At 42.4% G+C, this 17500-nt stretch overlaps 25 non-coding genes across 25 annotated transcripts; all 25 read left to right on the top strand.

Moving 5' to 3' along the window:
• The first annotated feature begins 2807 nt into the window (after positions 1–2807).
• Trnal-uaa (transfer RNA leucine (anticodon UAA)) lies at positions 2808–2932 on the top strand. Its single transcript has 2 exons — positions 2808–2845; positions 2887–2932. It is a non-coding gene; the product is annotated as a tRNA-Leu (tRNA).
• Positions 2933–4165: 1233 nt separating this feature from the next.
• Positions 4166–4289, top strand: Trnal-caa (transfer RNA leucine (anticodon CAA)). The gene is made up of 2 exons: positions 4166–4203; positions 4244–4289. It is a non-coding gene; the product is annotated as a tRNA-Leu (tRNA).
• A 310-nt stretch (positions 4290–4599) lies between these two features.
• On the top strand, positions 4600–4724 carry Trnal-uaa (transfer RNA leucine (anticodon UAA)). Its single transcript has 2 exons — positions 4600–4637; positions 4679–4724. It is a non-coding gene; the product is annotated as a tRNA-Leu (tRNA).
• Positions 4725–5301: 577 nt separating this feature from the next.
• Positions 5302–5425, top strand: Trnal-caa (transfer RNA leucine (anticodon CAA)). The gene is made up of 2 exons: positions 5302–5339; positions 5380–5425. It is a non-coding gene; the product is annotated as a tRNA-Leu (tRNA).
• Positions 5426–5735: 310 nt separating this feature from the next.
• Trnal-uaa (transfer RNA leucine (anticodon UAA)) lies at positions 5736–5860 on the top strand. Its single transcript has 2 exons — positions 5736–5773; positions 5815–5860. It is a non-coding gene; the product is annotated as a tRNA-Leu (tRNA).
• Positions 5861–6437: 577 nt separating this feature from the next.
• Trnal-caa (transfer RNA leucine (anticodon CAA)) lies at positions 6438–6561 on the top strand. Its single transcript has 2 exons — positions 6438–6475; positions 6516–6561. It is a non-coding gene; the product is annotated as a tRNA-Leu (tRNA).
• Positions 6562–6871: 310 nt separating this feature from the next.
• Positions 6872–6996, top strand: Trnal-uaa (transfer RNA leucine (anticodon UAA)). Its single transcript has 2 exons — positions 6872–6909; positions 6951–6996. It is a non-coding gene; the product is annotated as a tRNA-Leu (tRNA).
• Positions 6997–7573: 577 nt separating this feature from the next.
• On the top strand, positions 7574–7697 carry Trnal-caa (transfer RNA leucine (anticodon CAA)). The gene is made up of 2 exons: positions 7574–7611; positions 7652–7697. It is a non-coding gene; the product is annotated as a tRNA-Leu (tRNA).
• Positions 7698–8007: 310 nt separating this feature from the next.
• Positions 8008–8132, top strand: Trnal-uaa (transfer RNA leucine (anticodon UAA)). The gene is made up of 2 exons: positions 8008–8045; positions 8087–8132. It is a non-coding gene; the product is annotated as a tRNA-Leu (tRNA).
• Positions 8133–8709: 577 nt separating this feature from the next.
• Positions 8710–8833, top strand: Trnal-caa (transfer RNA leucine (anticodon CAA)). Its single transcript has 2 exons — positions 8710–8747; positions 8788–8833. It is a non-coding gene; the product is annotated as a tRNA-Leu (tRNA).
• A 310-nt stretch (positions 8834–9143) lies between these two features.
• On the top strand, positions 9144–9268 carry Trnal-uaa (transfer RNA leucine (anticodon UAA)). Its single transcript has 2 exons — positions 9144–9181; positions 9223–9268. It is a non-coding gene; the product is annotated as a tRNA-Leu (tRNA).
• A 577-nt stretch (positions 9269–9845) lies between these two features.
• Trnal-caa (transfer RNA leucine (anticodon CAA)) lies at positions 9846–9969 on the top strand. The gene is made up of 2 exons: positions 9846–9883; positions 9924–9969. It is a non-coding gene; the product is annotated as a tRNA-Leu (tRNA).
• A 310-nt stretch (positions 9970–10279) lies between these two features.
• Trnal-uaa (transfer RNA leucine (anticodon UAA)) lies at positions 10280–10404 on the top strand. The gene is made up of 2 exons: positions 10280–10317; positions 10359–10404. It is a non-coding gene; the product is annotated as a tRNA-Leu (tRNA).
• Positions 10405–10981: 577 nt separating this feature from the next.
• On the top strand, positions 10982–11105 carry Trnal-caa (transfer RNA leucine (anticodon CAA)). The gene is made up of 2 exons: positions 10982–11019; positions 11060–11105. It is a non-coding gene; the product is annotated as a tRNA-Leu (tRNA).
• A 310-nt stretch (positions 11106–11415) lies between these two features.
• Trnal-uaa (transfer RNA leucine (anticodon UAA)) lies at positions 11416–11540 on the top strand. Its single transcript has 2 exons — positions 11416–11453; positions 11495–11540. It is a non-coding gene; the product is annotated as a tRNA-Leu (tRNA).
• A 577-nt stretch (positions 11541–12117) lies between these two features.
• Trnal-caa (transfer RNA leucine (anticodon CAA)) lies at positions 12118–12241 on the top strand. The gene is made up of 2 exons: positions 12118–12155; positions 12196–12241. It is a non-coding gene; the product is annotated as a tRNA-Leu (tRNA).
• A 310-nt stretch (positions 12242–12551) lies between these two features.
• Trnal-uaa (transfer RNA leucine (anticodon UAA)) lies at positions 12552–12676 on the top strand. The gene is made up of 2 exons: positions 12552–12589; positions 12631–12676. It is a non-coding gene; the product is annotated as a tRNA-Leu (tRNA).
• A 577-nt stretch (positions 12677–13253) lies between these two features.
• On the top strand, positions 13254–13377 carry Trnal-caa (transfer RNA leucine (anticodon CAA)). Its single transcript has 2 exons — positions 13254–13291; positions 13332–13377. It is a non-coding gene; the product is annotated as a tRNA-Leu (tRNA).
• Positions 13378–13687: 310 nt separating this feature from the next.
• On the top strand, positions 13688–13812 carry Trnal-uaa (transfer RNA leucine (anticodon UAA)). Its single transcript has 2 exons — positions 13688–13725; positions 13767–13812. It is a non-coding gene; the product is annotated as a tRNA-Leu (tRNA).
• A 577-nt stretch (positions 13813–14389) lies between these two features.
• Positions 14390–14513, top strand: Trnal-caa (transfer RNA leucine (anticodon CAA)). Its single transcript has 2 exons — positions 14390–14427; positions 14468–14513. It is a non-coding gene; the product is annotated as a tRNA-Leu (tRNA).
• Positions 14514–14823: 310 nt separating this feature from the next.
• On the top strand, positions 14824–14948 carry Trnal-uaa (transfer RNA leucine (anticodon UAA)). Its single transcript has 2 exons — positions 14824–14861; positions 14903–14948. It is a non-coding gene; the product is annotated as a tRNA-Leu (tRNA).
• A 577-nt stretch (positions 14949–15525) lies between these two features.
• Positions 15526–15649, top strand: Trnal-caa (transfer RNA leucine (anticodon CAA)). The gene is made up of 2 exons: positions 15526–15563; positions 15604–15649. It is a non-coding gene; the product is annotated as a tRNA-Leu (tRNA).
• Positions 15650–15959: 310 nt separating this feature from the next.
• Trnal-uaa (transfer RNA leucine (anticodon UAA)) lies at positions 15960–16084 on the top strand. The gene is made up of 2 exons: positions 15960–15997; positions 16039–16084. It is a non-coding gene; the product is annotated as a tRNA-Leu (tRNA).
• Positions 16085–16661: 577 nt separating this feature from the next.
• On the top strand, positions 16662–16785 carry Trnal-caa (transfer RNA leucine (anticodon CAA)). The gene is made up of 2 exons: positions 16662–16699; positions 16740–16785. It is a non-coding gene; the product is annotated as a tRNA-Leu (tRNA).
• Positions 16786–17102: 317 nt separating this feature from the next.
• On the top strand, positions 17103–17227 carry Trnal-uaa (transfer RNA leucine (anticodon UAA)). Its single transcript has 2 exons — positions 17103–17140; positions 17182–17227. It is a non-coding gene; the product is annotated as a tRNA-Leu (tRNA).
• The last annotated feature ends 273 nt before the right edge of the window (positions 17228–17500 follow it).

Raw genomic sequence — 17500 nt, 5'->3', positions numbered from 1 at the left:
TTAATGTAGACAACCTCGTTTTCATGCGGCCCATCTAACGCTATATTGTCTCAGTAAAAAAAAATTATATGTTCCCCATCTCAGATTTTTCTAGACTTTTGATATGTTGATCTGTGTACTTCAATGAGATAAATGGCGAAGAAAAACCTTCTGTTGCAATTTGTGATGGGTCGAAATAATATATTGACTGGACTAAGATGACTACAAAAAAAGTAATCGTCCAGTTAAGTGCGAGGAACACTTCTACATTTCGGCTTTTACCTGCACTTCAAACAGATACTAGTATATTTTTTTTCCTTTGCCATTATTATAGCTAATATACACAACGCACGGCGTGGTCAGCTACGACGGCGAAACATCAAACCCTTCATCATCCGGGTGAAGCAAGGCTGTGTCCTTGCCCCGACATTATTCCGGCGGGATCTTTTTTCTCGCTTCTGCTCCATTTTGCTTTTAAGCGCTCAACAAGAGATGTACACCTGCACACCAAAAGTGACGGGAAGCTGTTTAACCTAGCCCATCTGAGAGCTAAGACTAAGGTGCGCAGTCCTCATCAGAGAAATGCTTTTCGCTGATGATGCAGCCCTGACTTCGAACACAGACGAAGATCTCCAACAACTAATGAATCGATTTGCTCATGCCTGCAAGTAGTTTAGATTAACCATCAGCATCAAGAAAACGTGTATCCTGGGCCAAGACATCCCAAAGCCACCAATCCTCAGCATCCGGTGATAATGAAGAACTCGAGGTCACGGACCACTTTACCTACTTGGCCTCCACCATCACCAGCAACGTGTCGCTTGACAAGGAAATCGACATGCGGATTGCAAAAGCCGTTGGTGTAATGGCCAAATTGAGCAGAAGAGTGTTGGAGAACAACCAACTGAATCCGAATACCAAACTCAAAGTGCATCCATCAGGTATGCGTCCTCAGCACCCTGCTGTACGGCAGTGAATCCTGGACAACCTTCGCCAGACAGGAGAAACGACTAGACAGTTTTCATCTCTGTTGCCTACATCAGATCCTGGGGATCACATGGCTTGATAAAGTCACCAATACCGCCGCGTTGCAGCAGGCTGGCTGCCTGAGCATGCACCTCCGACTTAGCCAGCGAAGACTGCGTTAGTTCGGACACGTGCGTCGGATGGAAGACGGCCGCATTCCCAAAGACATCATGTACGGATATCGCCCAACAGGCCGACCAGCACTGCGCTTCAAAGAAGTGTGCAAGCGCAACCTGAAGCTCATAGACATCGACCCAACCAGCTGGGAAACGCTGGCTTACGGCCGCAGCAACTTGGGGTCACGCTGTTCGTGAAGGTATCAAGTGGGGCCAGACAAAGCGCAACGTACAGCTGGAGAAGAGAGGACAACACGGGAAGCTAGGCCAGCAAGCTCTGCCACCCAACACACACTCCGACTTTGCCTGCAGTACTTGTGGAAAAAGACTGCCATGCAAGGATCGGCTTGCTAAGCCACTCCAGACGCTGCCCTCAACAGGACTAACTCTGACCAACCAAGGCGCTTCCTTTATCTTCCGAGATAGACGGATGCCTACTACTACTACTACTACTACTACTACTACTACTACTACTACTACTACTACTACTACTACTACTACTACTACTACTACTACTACTACGGGCTGTAGGGTATGTAAAAGAGACCTTTAGATCCGGCAAGGACTACGACTACGAAATTAGACGTGGGAGGCTAGCACTAGAGTATTGCATGTAGCCGTCGCGTCAGCATCAAATAAAACTTTAGATTGTCAATTTGCAACAACAGGCAACGAAATAGTTTTTCCCGGCTAAATGTTGAGCAGAAGGTCAATGCAGGAAGCTTCAGTTGCCCTTTTTGTAAACGACATGATCGATGAAGAAGAATTGCAGGCAATTTTAGAACTCACAAACAAAAATAATCCTTGTTTCCCGTATTCGAAATATGAAAGGATCAACAATACACTGGATGATTCGTCCGAGTCTGAAACCAAAGCCGAATTTCGGTTTGCTACCTCGGAGCTTCCACGTCTGGAAGAGGCGCTCAGTGACTTGACTGACTTAATTCCGCGGTTTTAGGGATCAGTGCCTGATTTCAGCGTTATTTTATCGGAAGTAATAAAACGGCAATAGGCACCTGTTACGGGAGTTAAACCAACCCTGGCCGCAGCCTCGATGTCTTGAAGGGTTTGCTAATGCTACTCCTTAAAAAGTACGTTGACCACATGGTTCGAATCAAATCTGGGGCTCGGATTTTTCCGAGTTCCCAATGTGTGCCATTAAAATTTCGTATGTGTAAATCATTCTCCATTCGAATCTATTTAAGGACAAAATAAAGCTAATTCAAAACAAGAAAGTTGGAAACAATATTCAAATAAGAATGTTCTTCTTTGAAACATTATTCCTGTCGCATTGTACTGCATTCGATGACAGTGATGTGTGTGTGGAAACGGTCAACAATAATATAATAAAAGTCATTTCAGAGAGAGAGAGAGAGAGAGAGAGAGGAAAAAAAGAAGTTATTTACCAGCTTAGGGCCGGTCCGTATAGTGAAAAACTGTGACCTCTGTCTTGATAATGCAATTTCGGAACCTCAGTCGGCAATAAGATAAATTTCTCTTTTACGACCTAAACAGTTCTTAGTCATTCTTACCCTATTTGCAGCGACCGCCAAAAAAACGTCTACGTTCGAAGGCTCCCCGTTTCTCAACGAAGTGCCAAAATCTACTCTCTCCTCAATGGAATACGACTGAACAGTTATGTATCACCGCCTCGATGGAAACGTGTGATAATCAGGAGATCACCTTGCCAAGATGGCCAGGTGGTCAAAGGCGCCAGACTTAAGCCAGTATTAAAAGGGATTCCGTGCCTTGAACTGTTTGGGTCTTCTGGTCTCCTGTTGGAGGCGTGGGTTCGAATCCCACTCCTGGCAGATGTTGATTAAACCACATTTTGTGCATTCGAATCCTTCTAATAACTTCCGTGATCATCCCGATGGGTATAGATCAGAGAAGAACAGTTCTTTGTCACCTATGATTGCACTTCCTCATCAAAAAGTAAACAGTTGTTGCTGGTCGATCTGGCTTGCAGGTTGATTGGCCACTGCTCAGGAACCCATTCCATATAAATTGTTCTAATTTATACAGTTTTGTGCAAAATCACTTACAAAATTATCGCTTCCTTCAATCCAATGGCATTATTGTACGATATTGTAACGGAGCTCTCATTAGAATGGACTTATCAATAAAGGGCAAAATTACTGAGCGCTGATTAGCTGAGACAGAGGGCATTTTTTCTTAATCGAGGGCGTTTTTGTTAATCAAGAGAGGGCTTGATTACCTGTCAATGATTGGGTAATCCGTTACATAGCAACGTATAAATTTTGCCCTTTATTGATAAACAATTAATCGCAAGAGTCCTCGTACTATTAAGGATTAATAGCACTTGTGTTTTGAAAACTTTCAAAATTGCAATCGTCGCTTCGCGACTTGGGCAATTTTAGAAAATTTCCATAACACTCGTGCAATTAATCCTTATTATTATATGACTAACTCCGTGAGCGGGCAAGATGAACCAAATCGCGCGCTCTGATTGGCTACCCGAGCAGGCAAGATGGAGCGATACTGCCCGCTCGGGATTTCTCGCTTGGTCCCGCAAGATCAAAGATCATTTTTTGGTGTTTTAAGTCATATAATAAATCCTTTATTGACCAAGATTGTTCGGTCAAGATGACTGGATATTGGCCTCGTTCTTTTTTTGCGTGTTTATGGACCTCGACTTCGTCTCGGTCAATAAATACGCAAAAAAAGAACTTGGCCAATATCCAGTCATCTTGACCTCACGCTTGGTCAATAACCCATACATACTACTCGGCCTCATGTGATTACCTATGCAAACCCTGTTCTTGACCTCTGTCGAATTTGAGTGCGAAAGATCCTCACAATACGATGGGACCAAGGTAATTAAAGATCGTTTTAATACAGATATTAAAAAATCTCTTGTTAGTCGGAAATCTCTTCAGCAGATGGTCGGATTCTAAGTTACGTTTTCCAAGAAACGATCCTTGTACAGATTTCTTCATGATGCAATGCTCGCCTGCAATATCTTTTCAACATGAATTGAAAGTAATCAGTCGACTCAATCACTTAGCTTGAATGTCCGAACCGTCAGGATGGCCGAGCGGTCCAAGGCGCCAGACTCAAGGTTACATACCTTTCCATTATTACAATGGGATCGTGGAGTCTTCTGGTCTCCACTTGGAGGCGTGGGTTCGAATCCCACTCCTGACAGCTCGTTTTGTAGCCTATTCATAGTAATTAACGATTGAGGACTTTGTACCAGCCGCTGGAAGGCAGAGAGCAAAAGCAAACTCAGGAAAGCGTGTAAAAGTTCTCGAGAACGCTTTTTCAAAACGACCATCTAGTACATTCTGGAAAGTGAGATTAATCTATTTCTCTTTTACGACCAAAACACCTCTTAGTCTTTCTTACACTATTTGTCAACGAACTGCAAAAATCTAGTCTCTCCTCAATGGAATACGACTGAACAGTTATGTATCACCGCCTTGATGGAAACGTGTGATAATCAGGAGATCACCTTGCCAGGATGGCCGAGTGGTCAAAGGCGCCAGACTTAAGCCAGTATGAAAAGGGATTCCGTGCCTTGAACTGTTTGGGTCTTCTGGTCTCCTGTTGGAGGCGTGGGTTCGAATCCCACTCCTGGCAGATGTTGATTAAACCACATTTTGTGCTTTCGAATCCTTCTAATAACTTCCGTGATCATCCCGACGGGTATAGATCAGAGAAGAACAGTTCTTTGTCACCTATGATTGCACTTCCTCATCAAAAAGTAAACAGTTGTTGCTGGTCGATCTGGCTTGCAGGTTGATTGGCCACTGCTCAGGAACCCATTCCATATAAATTGTTCTAATTTATACATTTTTGTGCAAAATCACTTACAAAATTATCGCTTCCTTCAATCCAATGGCATTATTGTAGGATATTATAAGAGAGTTCTCCTTATAACGGACAAACCTTGTCTTTGACCTCTGTTGAATTTGACTGCGGAAGATCCTGACAATACGATGGGACCAAGGTAATTAAAGATCGTTTTAACACAGATATTAAAAAATCTCTTGTTAGTCGGAAATCTCTTCAGCAGATGGTCGGATTCTAAGTTACGTTTTCCAAGAAACGATCCTTGTACAGATTTCTTCATGATGCAATGCTCGCCTGCAATATCTTTTCAACATGAATTGAAAGTAATCAGTCGACTCAATCACTTAGCTTGAATGTCCGAACCGTCAGGATGGCCGAGCGGTCCAAGGCGCCAGACTCAAGGTTACATACCTTTCCATTATTACAATGGGATCGTGGAGCCTTCTGGTCTCCACTTGGAGGCGTGGGTTCGAATCCCACTCCTGACAGCTCGTTTTGTAGCCTATTCATAGTAATTAACGATTGAGGACTTTGTACCAGCCGCTGGAAGGCACAGAGCAAAAGCAAACTCAGGAAAGCGTGTAAAAGTTCTCGAGAACGCTTTTTCAAAACGACCATCTAGTACATTCTGGAAAGTGAGATTAATGTATTTCTCTTTTACGACCAAAACACCTCTTAATCTTTCTTACACTATTTGTCAACGAACTGCAAAAATCTAGTCTCTCCTCAATGGAATACGACTGAACAGTTATGTATCACCGCCTTGATGGAAACGTGTGATAATCAGGAGATCACCTTGCCAGGATGGCCGAGTGGTCAAAGTCGCCAGACTTAAGCCAGTATTAAAAGGGATTCCGTGCCTTGAACTGTTTGGGTCTTCTGGTCTCCTGTTGGAGGCGTGGGTTCGAATCCCACTCCTGGCAGATGTTGATTAAACCACATTTTGTGCATTCGAATCCTTCTAATAACTTCCGTGATCATCCCGACGGGTATAGATCAGAGAAGAACAGTTCTTTGTCACCTATGATTGCACTTCCTCATCAAAAAGTAAACAGTTGTTGCTGGTCGATCTGGCTTGCAGGTTGATTGGCCACTGCTCAGGAACCCATTCCATATAAACTGTTCTAATTTATACAGTTTTGTTCAAAATCACTTACAAAATTATCGCTTCCTTCAATCCAATTGCATTATTGTAGGATATTATAAGGCAGTTCTCCTTGTAACGAACAAACCCTGTTTTTGACCTCTGTCGAATTTGACTGCGGAATATCCTGACAATACGATGGGACCAAGGTAATTAAAGATCGTTTTAATACAGATATTAAAAAATCTCTTCTTAGTCGGAAATCTCTTCAGCAGATGGTCGGATTCTAAGTTACGTTTTCCAAGAAACGATCCTTGTACAGATTTCTTCATGATGCAATGCTCGCCTGCAATATCTTTTCAACATGAATTGAAAGTAATCAGTCGACTCAATCACTTAGCTTGAATGTCCGAACCGTCAGGATGGCCGAGTGGTCCAAGGCGCCAGACTCAAGGTTACATACCTTTCCATTATTACAATGGGATCGTGGAGCCTTCTGGTCTCCACTTGGAGGCGTGGGTTCGAATCCCACTCCTGACAGCTCGTTTTGTAGCCTATTCATAGTAATTAACGATTCAGGACTTTGTACCAGCCGCTGGAAGGCAGAGAGCAAAAGCAAACTCAGGAAAGCGTGTAAAAGTTCTCGAGAACGCTTTTTCAAAACGACCATCTAGTACATTCTGGAAAGTGAGATTAATGTATTTCTCTTTTACGACCAAAACACCTCTTAGTCTTTCTTACACTATTTGTCAACGAACTGCAAAAATCTAGTCTCTCCTCAATGGAATACGACTGAACAGTTATGTATCACCGCCTTGATGGAAACGTGTGATAATTAGGAGATCACCTTGCCAGGATGGCCGAGTGGTCAAAGGCGCCAGACTTAAGCCAGTATTAAAAGGAATTCCGTGCCTTGAACTGTTTGGGTCTTCTGGTCTCCTGTTGGAGGCGTGGGTTCGAATCCCACTCCTGGCAGATGTTGATTAAACCACATTTTGTGCATTCGAATCCTTCTAATAACTTCCGTGATCATCCCGACGGGTATAGATCAGAGAAGAACAGTTCTTTGTCACCTATGATTGCACTTCCTCATCAAAAAGTAAACAGTTGTTGCTGGTCGATCTGGCTTGCAGGTTGATTGGCCACTGCTCAGGAACCCATTCCATATAAATTGTTCTAATTTATACAGTTTTGTTCAAAATCACTTACAAAATTATCGCTTCCTTCAATCCAATTGCATTATTGTAGGATATTATAAGGCAGTTCTCCTTATAACGAACAAACCCTGTTTTTGACCTCTGTCGAATTTGACTGCGGAATATCCTGACAATACGATGGGACCAAGGTAATTAAAGATCGTTTTAATACAGATATTAAAAAATCTCTTCTTAGTCGGAAATCTCTTCAGCAGATGGTCGGATTCTAAGTTACGTTTTCCAAGAAACGATCCTTGTACAGATTTCTTCATGATGCAATGCTCGCCTGCAATATCTTTTCAACATGAATTGAAAGTAATCAGTCGACTCAATCACTTAGCTTGAATGTCCAAACCGTCAGGATGGCCGAGCGGTCCAAGGCGCCAGACTCAAGGTTACATACCTTTCCATTATTACAATGGGATCGTGGAGCCTTCTGGTCTCCACTTGAAGGCGTGGGTTCGAATCCCACTCCTGACAGCTCGTTTTGTAGCCTATTCATAGTAATTAACGATTCAGGACTTTGTACCAGCCGCTGGAAGGCAGAGAGCAAAAGCAAACTCAGGAAAGCGTGTAAAAGTTCTCGAAAACGCTTTCTCAAAACGACCATCTAGTACATTCTGGAAAGTGAGATTAATGTATTTCTCTTTTACGACCAAAACACCTCTTAGTCTTTCTTACACTATTTGTCAACGAACTGCAAAAATCTAGTCTTTCCTCAATGGAATACGACTGAACAGTTATGTATCACCGCATTGATGGAAACGTGTGATAATCAGGAGATCACCTTGCCAGGATGGCAGAGTGGTCAAAGGCGCCAGACTTAAGCCAGTATTAAAAGGGATTCCGTGCCTTGAACTGTTTGGGTCTTCTGGTCTCCTGTTGGAGGCGTGGGTTCGAATCCCACTCCTGGCAGATGTTGATTAAACCACATTTTGTGCATTCGAATCCTTCTAATAACTTCCGTGATCATCCCGATGGGTATAGATCAGAGAAGAACAGTTCTTTGTCACCTATGATTGCACTTCCTCATCAAAAAGTAAACAGTTGTTGCTGGTCGATCTGGCTTGCAGGTTGATTGGCCACTGCTCAGGAACCCATTCCATATAAATTGTTCTAATTTATACAGTTTTGTGCAAAATCACTTACAAAATTATCGCTTCCTTCAATCCAATGGCATTATTGTAGGATATTATAACGGAGTTCTGCTTATAACGGACAAACCCTGTTTTTGACCTGTGTCAAATTTGACTGCGGAAGATCCTGACAATACGATGGGACCAAGGTAATTAAAGATCGTTTTAATACAGATATTAAAAAATCTCTTGTTAGTCGGAAATCTCTTCAGCAAATGGTGGGATTCTAAGTTACGTTTTCCAAGAAACGATCCTTGTACAGATTTCTTCATGATGCAATGCTCGCCTGCAATATCTTTTCAACATGAATTGAAAGTAATCAGTCCACTCAATCACTTAGCTTGAATGTCCGAACCGTCAGGATGGCCGAGCGGTCCAAGGCGCCAGACTCAAGGTTACATACCTTTCCATTATTACAATGGGATCGTGGAGCCTTCTGGTCCCCACTTGGAGGCGTGGGTTCGAATCCCACTTCTGACAGCTCGTTTTGTAGCCTATTCATAGTAATTAACGATTGAGGACTTTGTACCAGCCGCTGGAAGGCAGAGAGCAAAAGCAAACTCAGGAAAGCGTGTAAAAGTTCTCGAAAACGCTTTGTCAAAACGACCATCTAGTACATTCTGGAAAGTGAGATTAATGTATTTCTCTTTTACGACCAAAACACCTCTTAGTCTTTCTTACACTATTTGTCAACGAACTGCAAAAATCTAGTCTCTCCTCAATGGAATACGACTGAACAGTTATGTATGACCGCCTCGATGGAAAAGTGTGATAATCAGGAGATCACCTTGCCAGGATGGCAGAGTGGTCATAGGCGCCAGACTTAAGCCAGTATTAAAAGGGATTCCGTGCCTTGAACTGTTTGGGTCTTCTGGTCTCCTGTTGGAGGCGTGGGTTCGAATCCCACTCCTGGCAGATGTTGATTAAACCACATTTTGTGCATTCGAATCCTTCTAATAACTTCCGTGATCATCCCGACGGGTATAGATCAGAGAAGAACAGTTCTTTGTCACCTATGATTGCACTTCCTCATCAAAAAGTAAACAGTTGTTGCTGGTCGATCTGGCTTGCAGGTTGATTGGCCACTGCTCAGGAACCCATTCCATATAAACTGTTCTAATTTATACAGTTTTGTTCAAAATCACTTACAAAATTATCGCTTCCTTCAATCCAATTGCATTATTGTAGGATATTATAAGGCAGTTCTCCTTATAACGAACAAACCCTGTTTTTGACCTCTGTCGAATTTGACTGCGGAATATCCTGACAATACGATGGGACCAAGGTAATTAAAGATCGTTTTAATACAGATATTAAAAAATCTCTTCTTAGTCGGAAATCTCTTCAGCAGATGGTCGGATTCTAAGTTACGTTTTCCAAGAAACGATCCTTGTACAGATTTCTTCATGATGCAATGCTCGCCTGCAATATCTTTTCAACATGAATTGAAAGTAATCAGTCGACTCAATCACTTAGCTTGAATGTCCGAACCGTCAGGATGGCCGAGCGGTCCAAGGCGCCAGACTCAAGGTTACATACCTTTCCATTATTACAATGGGATCGTGGAGCCTTCTGGTCTCCACTTGAAGGCGTGGGTTCGAATCCCACTCCTGACAGCTCGTTTTGTAGCCTATTCATAGTAATTAACGATTCAGGACTTTGTACCAGCCGCTGGAAGGCAGAGAGCAAAAGCAAACTCAGGAAAGCGTGTAAAAGTTCTCGAAAACGCTTTGTCAAAACGACCATCTAGTACATTCTGGAAAGTGAGATTAATGTAATTCTCTTTTACGACCAAAACACCTCTTAGTCTTTCTTACACTATTTGTCAACGAACTGCAAAAATCTAGTCTTTCCTCAATGGAATACGACTGAACAGTTATGTATCACCGCATTGATGGAAACGTGTGATAATCAGGAGATCACCTTGCCAGGATGGCAGAGTGGTCAAAGGCGCCAGACTTAAGCCAGTATTAAAAGGGATTCCGTGCCTTGAACTGTTTGGGTCTTCTGGTCTCCTGTTGGAGGCGTGGGTTCGAATCCCACTCCTGGCAGATGTTGATTAAACCACATTTTGTGCATTCGAATCCTTCTAATAACTTCCGTGATCATCCCGATGGGTATAGATCAGAGAAGAACAGTTCTTTGTCACCTATGATTGCACTTCCTCATCAAAAAGTAAACAGTTGTTGCTGGTCGATCTAGCTTGCAGGTTGATTGGCCACTGCTCAGGAACCCATTCCATATAAATTGTTCTAATTTATACAGTTTTGTGCAAAATCACTTACAAAATTATCGCTTCCTTCAATCCAATGGCATTATTGTAGGATATTATAACGGAGTTCTGCTTATAACGGACAAACCCTGTTTTTGACCTGTGTCGAATTTGACTGCGGAAGATCCTGACAATACGATGGGACCAAGGTAATTAAAGATCGTTTTAATACAGATATTAAAAAATCTCTTGTTAGTCGGAAATCTCTTCAGCAAATGGTGGGATTCTAAGTTACGTTTTCCAAGAAACGATCCTTGTACAGATTTCTTCATGATGCAATGCTCGCCTGCAATATCTTTTCAACATGAATTGAAAGTAATCAGTCCACTCAATCACTTAGCTTGAATGTCCGAACCGTCAGGATGGCCGAGCGGTCCAAGGCGCCAGCCTCAAGGTTACATACCTTTCCATTATTACAATGGGATCGTGGAGCCTTCTGGTCTCCACTTGGAGGCGTGGGTTCGAATCCCACTTCTGACAGCTCGTTTTGTAGCCTATTCATAGTAATTAACGATTGAGGACTTTGTACCAGCCGCTGGAAGGCAGAGAGCAAAAGCAAACTCAGGAAAGCGTGTAAAAGTTCTCGAAAACGCTTTGTCAAAACGACCATCTAGTACATTCTGGAAAGTGAGATTAATGTATTTCTCTTTTACGACCAAAACACCTCTTAGTCTTTCTTACACTATTTGTCAACGAACTGCAAAAATCTAGTCTCTCCTCAATGGAATACGACTGAACAGTTATGTATGACCGCCTCGATGGAAACGTGTGATAATCAGGAGATCACCTTGCCAGGATGGCAGAGTGGTCATAGGCGCCAGACTTAAGCCAGTATTAAAAGGGATTCCGTGCCTTGAACTGTTTGGGTCTTCTGGTCTCCTGTTGGAGGCGTGGGTTCGAATCCCACTCCTGGCAGATGTTGATTAAACCACATTTTGTGCATTCGAATCCTTCTAATAACTTCCGTGATCATCCCGACGGGTATAGATCAGAGAAGAACAGTTCTTTGTCACCTATGATTGCACTTCCTCATCAAAAAGTAAACAGTTGTTGCTGGTCGATCTGGCTTGCAGGTTGATTGGCCACTGCTCAGGAACCCATTCCATATAAACTGTTCTAATTTATACAGTTTTGTTCAAAATCACTTACAAAATTATCGCTTCCTTCAATCCAATTGCATTATTGTAGGATATTATAAGGCAGTTCTCCTTATAACGAACAAACCCTGTTTTTGACCTCTGTCGAATTTGACTGCGGAATATCCTGACAATACGATGGGACCAAGGTAATTAAAGATCGTTTTAATACAGATATTAAAAAATCTCTTCTTAGTCGGAAATCTCTTCAGCAGATGGTCGGATTCTAAGTTACGTTTTCCAAGAAACGATCCTTGTACAGATTTCTTCATGATGCAATGCTCGCCTGCAATATCTTTTCAACATGAATTGAAAGTAATCAGTCGACTCAATCACTTAGCTTGAATGTCCGAACCGTCAGGATGGCCGAGTGGTCCAAGGCGCCAGACTCAAGGTTACATACCTTTCCATTATTACAATGGGATCGTGGAGCCTTCTGGTCTCCACTTGGAGGCGTGGGTTCGAATCCCACTCCTGACAGCTCGTTTTGTAGCCTATTCATAGTAATTAACGATTCAGGACTTTGTACCAGCCGCTGGAAGGCAGAGAGCAAAAGCAAACTCAGGAAAGCGTGTAAAAGTTCTCGAGAACGCTTTTTCAAAACGACCATCTAGTACATTCTGGAAAGTGAGATTAATGTATTTCTCTTTTACGACCAAAACACCTCTTAGTCTTTCTTACACTATTTGTCAACGAACTGCAAAAATCTAGTCTCTCCTCAATGGAATACGACTGAACAGTTATGTATCACCGCCTTGATGGAAACGTGTGATAATTAGGAGATCACCTTGCCAGGATGGCCGAGTGGTCAAAGGCGCCAGACTTAAGCCAGTATTAAAAGGAATTCCGTGCCTTGAACTGTTTGGGTCTTCTGGTCTCCTGTTGGAGGCGTGGGTTCGAATCCCACTCCTGGCAGATGTTGATTAAACCACATTTTGTGCATTCGAATCCTTCTAATAACTTCCGTGATCATCCCGACGGGTATAGATCAGAGAAGAACAGTTCTTTGTCACCTATGATTGCACTTCCTCATCAAAAAGTAAACAGTTGTTGCTGGTCGATCTGGCTTGCAGGTTGATTGGCCACTGCTCAGGAACCTATTCCATATAAATTGTTCTAATTTATACAGTTTTGTTCAAAATCACTTACAAAATTATCGCTTCCTTCAATCCAATTGCATTATTGTAGGATATTATAAGGCAGTTCTCCTTATAACGAACAAACCCTGTTTTTGACCTCTGTCGAATTTGACTGCGGAATATCCTGACAATACGATGGGACCAAGGTAATTAAAGATCGTTTTAATACAGATATTAAAAAATCTCTTCTTAGTCGGAAATCTCTTCAGCAGACGGTCGGATTCTAAGTTACGTTTTCCAAGAAACGATCCTTGTACAGATTTCTTCATGATGCAATGCTCGCCTGCAATATCTTTTCAACATGAATTGAAAGTAATCAGTCGACTCAATCACTTAGCTTGAATGTCCAAACCGTCAGGATGGCCGAGCGGTCCAAGGCGCCAGACTCAAGGTTACATACCTTTCCATTATTACAATGGGATCGTGGAGCCTTCTGGTCTCCACTTGAAGGCGTGGGTTCGAATCCCACTCCTGACAGCTCGTTTTGTAGCCTATTCATAGTAATTAACGATTCAGGACTTTGTACCAGCCGCTGGAAGGCAGAGAGCAAAAGCAAACTCAGGAAAGCGTGTAAAAGTTCTCGAAAACGCTTTGTCAAAACGACCATCTAGTACATTCTGGAAAGTGAGATTAATGTATTTCTCTTTTACGACCAAAACACCTCTTAGTCTTTCTTACACTATTTGTCAACGAACTGCAAAAATCTAGTCTTTCCTCAATGGAATACGACTGAACAGTTATGTATCACCGCATTGATGGAAACGTGTGATAATCAGTAGATCACCTTGCCAGGATGGCAGAGTGGTCAAAGGCGCCAGACTTAAGCCAGTATTAAAAGGGATTCCGTGCCTTGAACTGTTTGGGTCTTCTGGTCTCCTGTTGGAGGCGTGGGTTCGAATCCCACTCCTGGCAGATGTTGATTAAACCACATTTTGTGCATTCGAATCCTTCTAATAACTTCCGTGATCATCCCGATGGGTATAGATCAGAGAAGAACAGTTCTTTGTCACCTATGATTGCACTTCCTCATCAAAAAGTAAACAGTTGTTGCTGGTCGATCTGGCTTGCAGGTTGATTGGCCACTGCTCAGGAACCCATTCCATATAAATTGTTCTAATTTATACAGTTTTGTGCAAAATCACTTACAAAATTATCGCTTCCTTCAATCCAATGGCATTATTGTAGGATATTATAACGGAGTTCTGCTTATAACGGACAAACCCTGTTTTTGACCTGTGTCGAATTTGACTGCGGAAGATCCTGACAATACGATGGGACCAAGGTAATTAAAGATCGTTTTAATACAGATATTAAAAAATCTCTTGTTAGTCGGAAATCTCTTCAGCAAATGGTGGGATTCTAAGTTACGTTTTCCAAGAAACGATCCTTGTACAGATTTCTTCATGATGCAATGCTCGCCTGCAATATCTTTTCAACATGAATTGAAAGTAATCAGTCCACTCAATCACTTAGCTTGAATGTCCAAACCGTCAGGATGGCCGAGCGGTCCAAGGCGCCAGACTCAAGGTTACATACCTTTCCATTATTACAATGGGATCGTGGAGCCTTCTGGTCTCCACTTGGAGAAGTGGGTTCGAATCCCACTTCTGACAGCTCCTTTTGTAGCCTATTCATAGTAATTAACGATTGAGGACTTTGTACCAGCCGCTGGAAGGCAGAGAGCAAAAGCAAACTCAGGAAAGCGTGTAAAAGTTCTCGAAAACGCTTTGTCAAAACGACCATCTAGTACATTCTGGAAAGTGAGATTAATGTATTTCTCTTTTACGACCAAAACACCTCTTAGTCTTTCTTACACTATTTGTCAACGAACTGCAAAAATCTAGTCTCTCCTCAATGGAATACGACTGAACAGTTATGTATGACCGCCTCGATGGAAACGTGTGATAATCAGGAGATCACCTTGCCAGGATGGCCGAGTGGTTAAAGGCGCCAGACTTAAGCCAGTATTAAAAGGAATTCCGTGCCTTGAACTGTTTGGGTCTTCTGGTCTCCTGTTGGAGGCGTGGGTTCGAATCCCATTCCTGGCAGATGTTGATTAAACCACATTTTGTGCACTCGAATCCTTCTAATAACTTCCGTGATCATCCCGACGGGTATAGATCAGAGAAGAACAGTTCTTTTTCACCTATGATTGCACTTCCTCATCAAAAAGTAAACAGTTGTTGCTGGTCGATCTGGCTTGCAGGTTGATTGGCCACTGCTCAGGAGCCCATTCCATATAAATTGTTCTAATTTATACAGTTTTGTGCAAAATCACTCACAAAATTATCGCTTCCTTCAATCCAATTGCATTATTGTAGGATATTATAAGGGAGTTCTCCTTATAACGAACAAACCCTGTTTTTGACCTCTGTCAAATTTGACTGCGGAAGATCCTGACAATACGATGGGACCAAGGTAATTAAAGATCGTTTTAATACAGATATTAAAAAATCTCTGGTTAGTCGGAAATCTCTTCAGCAGATGGTCGGATTCTAAGTTACGTTTTCCAAGAAACGATCTCTGTACAGATTTCTTCATGATGCAATGCTCGCCTGCAATATCTTTTTAACATGAATTGAAAGTAATCAGTCGACTCAATCACTTAGCTTGAATGTCCGAACCGTCAAGATGGCCGAGCGGTCCAAGGCGCCAGACTCAAGGTTACATACCTTTCCATTATTACAATGGGATCGTGGAGCCTTCTGGTCTCCACTTGGAGGCGTGGGTTCGAATCCCACTCCTGACAGCTCGTTTTGTAGCCTATTCATAGTAATTAACGATTCAGGACTTTGTACCAGCCGCTGGAAGGCAGAGAGCAAAAGCAAACTTAGGAAAGCCTGTAAAAGTTCTCGAGAACGCTTTTTCAAAACGACCATCTAGTACATTCTGGAAAGTGAGATTAATGTATTTCTCTTTTACGACCAAAACACCTCTTAGTCTTTCTTACACTATTTGTCAACGAACTGCAAAAATCTAGTCTCTCCTCAATGGAATACGACTGAACAGTTATGTATCACCGCCTCGATGGAAACGTGTGATAATCAGGAGATCACCTTGCCAGGATGGCCGAGTGGTCAAAGGCGCCAGACTTAAGCCAGTATTAAAAGGAATTCCGTGCCTTGAACTGTTTGGGTCTTCTGGTCTCCTGTTGGAGGCGTGGGTTCGAATCCCACTCCTGGCAGATGTTGATTAAACCACATTTTGTGCATTCGAATCCTTCTAATAACTTCCGTGATCATCCCGACGGGTATAGATCAGAGAAGAACAGTTCTTTGTCACCTATGATTGCACTTCCTCATCAAAAAGTAAACAGTTGTTGCTGGTCGATCTGGCTTGCAGGTTGATTGGCCACTGCTCAGGAACCCATTCCATATAAATTGTTCTAATTTATACAGTTTTGTGCAAAATCACTTACAAAATTATCGCTTCCTTCAATCCAATTGCATTATTGTAGGATATTATAAGGGAGTTCTCCTTATAACGAACAAACCCTGTTTTTGACCTCTGTCGAATTTGACTGCGGAAGATCCTGACAATACGATGGGACCAAGGTAATTAAAGATCGTTTTAATACAGATATTAAAAAATCTCTTGTTAGTCGGAAATCTCTTCAGCAGATGGTCGGATTCTAAGTTACGTTTTCCAAGAAACGATCCTTGTACAGATTTCTTCATGATGCAATGCTCGCCTGCAATATCTTTTCAACATGAATTGAAAGTAATCAGTCCACTCAATCACTTAGCTTGAATGTCCGAACCGTCAGGATGGCCGAGCGGTCCAAGGCGCCAGACTCAAGGTTACATACCTTTCCATTATTACAATGGGATCGTGGAGCCTTCTGGTCTCCACTTGGAGGCGTGGGTTCGAATCCCACTCCTGACAGCTCGTTTTGTAGCCTATTCATAGTAATTAACGATTCAGGACTTTGTACCAGCCGCTGGAAGGCAGAGAGCAAAAGCAAACTCAGGAAAGCGTGTAAAAGTTCTCGAGAACGCTTTTTCAAAACGACCATCTAGTACATTCTGGAAAGTGAGATTAATGTATTTCTCTTTTACGACCAAAACACCTCTTAGTCTTTCTTTTAGCTTACACTATTTGTCAACGAACTGCAAAAATCTAGTCTCTCCTCAATGGAATACGACTGAACAGTTATGTATCACCGCCTCGATGGAAACGTGTGATAATCAGGAGATCACCTTGCCAGGATGGCCGAGTGGTCAAAGGCGCCAGACTTAAGCCAGTATGAAAAGGGATTCGGTGTCTTGAACTGTTTGGGTCTTCTGGTCTCCTGTTGGAGGCGTGGGTTCGAATCCCACTCCTGGCAGATGTTGATTAAACCACATTTTGTGCATTCGAATCCTTCTAATAACTTCCGTGATCATCCCGATGGGTATAGATCAGAGAAGAACAGTTCTTTGTCACCTATGATTGCACTTCCTCATCAAAAAGTAAACAGTTGTTGCTGGTCGATCTGGCTTGCAGGTTGATTGGCCACTGCTCAGGAACCCATTCCATATAAATTGTTCTAATTTATACAGTTTTGTGCAAAATCACTTACAAAATTATCGCTTCCTTCAATCCAATTGCATTATTGTAG

This window comes from Montipora foliosa, chromosome 8, assembly GCF_036669935.1.
Source record: "Montipora foliosa isolate CH-2021 chromosome 8, ASM3666993v2, whole genome shotgun sequence".
Classification (NCBI taxonomy): Eukaryota; Metazoa; Cnidaria; class Anthozoa; order Scleractinia; family Acroporidae; genus Montipora; species Montipora foliosa.
Note: the sequence above shows the minus strand (reverse complement) of the source record. Positions and strands in the feature narration are given on the sequence as shown.